Raw genomic sequence first — 2147 nt, 5'->3', positions numbered from 1 at the left:
GGGTAGGAAATGGCATAGGTGGATGATAATCTGGAATAGACTCAAAAGATTTTTGCTCAGACTTGCGCCACGTCGTGGCGAGCCTGGTTCAGCATTCTCTCCATTTTTGATCCTTGATTTCTTGGGCTGCTGTGGTTGTTCTTCCAACGCCTCCAGGAACTCGGATATTGTATCTTCTTCAGTATCGATGGCCATTACGTGAGATTGGGCTTTTACTTCGGGATTTTTCGGGGACAATTTTTCATGGACTAAAGTGGCTAGTTGACCAAGTTGTACCTCAAGGTTATGGATGGAGGCTTGCTGGTTCTTCATCAATGTTTGTTGTTCCATGATAGTGGAATCCGTGGCATCATGTCTCTTTTCCGAAGCCTCCATAAACTTCATCAAAATGGTCTCTAGGTCGGGTTTCTTCTCGATTGGTGGCTGCTCCTTTTGGTAAAAGCCTCGACCTGTCTGCCTATACTTCTCTTCTTTTTGCTTTTTATACTCTTCATATGGCAGCCACTCCTTTGGTTTCCTTCAGTCGTCATCAAACTTATCCCCACTAGAGTAGCACACTTGAGCTTTTCTGTTCCCAGACTCATCCATATTGCAGTCCTTGGTCAATTGTGGACCACTACATCGCTCGCACCCCACTCTTATGGCATGTATCGACTGGTCCATTTTTGTTATCCGGCGATCCATGTTATTTAGCATGGCCATGACAGCTGCAATTTCTTCAGTTTGGGTCCCTCCACCGCCTTTACTTCCGTCTTGCCTCGGGTTATGGTATTCACGGGAGTGTTTCGCGAATTCTTCGATGAGCTCCTTGACTTCCCTTGGATTTTTCTTTGTCAACGGTCCTTGAGAATCAAGGAGTTGTCTTGTCATTACATTGACCCCATCATAAAAGATTGACATCTCTTGCTGCACATTTAGGTCATGTTGAGGGCAATTTCTGAGTAAGCCCTTGTACCGCTCCCATGCTTCGTATAGTGACTCCCCCGGTTGTTGCTCAAAGTTGGCTATCGCCTTCTTGAGTTTGGCTATCTTGGATGGCGGGCAGAACTGGTCTAGGAATTTCTCACGCATTTGAGCCCAAGTGGTGATTGTACCTGGTGGGAGTGCTTTTAACCACTCCTTAGCAGCTCCTTTGAAAGTGATGGGAAGCATCCTAAGCAAGACTGTATTTCTGGTGACATTTGGGACATTGAAGTAATCAGCAATGTCGTTGACTTCGTCTAGATGCTTAAAAGCATCCTCATGATCCTTCCCGAAAAATGGGATGTCCTTCAGTGCTGTCAATATGTGTCCCTTTAGTTCGAATGTGGCAGTGGCAGGAATTGCGGGTTGGACTAACCCAGGACCCATGTCATCTCGGATCCGCTTTTTGTATGCTCCCATGGACATTTCTTCAATCGCTGCCATCTCGTTCCTTGGCTCGTTCTCGGGTTCACTTGTGTGTTCTTCAAATTCTGGCTCGGTATCGCTTTCGGACTCGGTTTGCACGGGTGTATGATCCAAATGCTCAAGATTGCTCTTGTGCTTTGCTGATGAGCTGGACTCTCCTGTCTTCTTTCCCGACTTCCTAGAAAAGGCTGACTTCAATTCTTGCAAGGGCGTCTTTTTCTTGTGAAGTGCAGATTCGGGGTCTTCCAGTGGTGGCACCAAGTGTGTGTTTGAGCTTCTGGTCATGAACTCCTGCAACTTGCTAAACTAAAAACGTAAAACTGAACTAAAATAAGAAAAACTAACTACCAAATAAAAAAAAATTTAAAAATTTTGCCTGTCCACGTCGTGGCAAGTATGTGGCCACGTCGTGGACTCTGTAAAAAAATTTTATTTTTGCTGAAAAATTAACTTTTTGTGGCTGTGATTCCACAAGAAGGATCGATTAATTTAATGCAAATAATTAAACTACAAACTAAGCCGTTCCCCGGCAACGGCGCCAAAAACTTGATGTGCACAAAAGTACCCACTAATTTTAATATTTATAACCTAACAAACTTAACTATCTATGCACTTATAGGCAGTGTACCTAGTCAGATTACAGTATAGCTTGGGTAAGTCGGGTGTCGATCACAGGGAACGGTGTTCTAATTAATTTACTTACTATTAAATTAACCTAATTTATTAACAAATTTAATAAAGGGTTTTATCTGATTTTA

The 2147-nt window shown here is 43.5% G+C and overlaps 1 non-coding gene across 1 annotated transcript; it reads left to right on the top strand.

Moving 5' to 3' along the window:
• The first annotated feature begins 916 nt into the window (after positions 1-916).
• LOC111898868 (small nucleolar RNA R71) lies at positions 917-1023 on the top strand. Its single transcript, XR_002852730.2, has one exon. It is a non-coding gene; the product is annotated as a small nucleolar RNA R71 (small nucleolar RNA).
• The last annotated feature ends 1124 nt before the right edge of the window (positions 1024-2147 follow it).

This window comes from Lactuca sativa, chromosome 6 (genome assembly GCF_002870075.4).
Source record: "Lactuca sativa cultivar Salinas chromosome 6, Lsat_Salinas_v11, whole genome shotgun sequence".
Taxonomy (NCBI): domain Eukaryota; kingdom Viridiplantae; phylum Streptophyta; class Magnoliopsida; order Asterales; family Asteraceae; genus Lactuca; species Lactuca sativa.
This window is presented reverse-complemented; position numbering and strand designations above follow the sequence as displayed.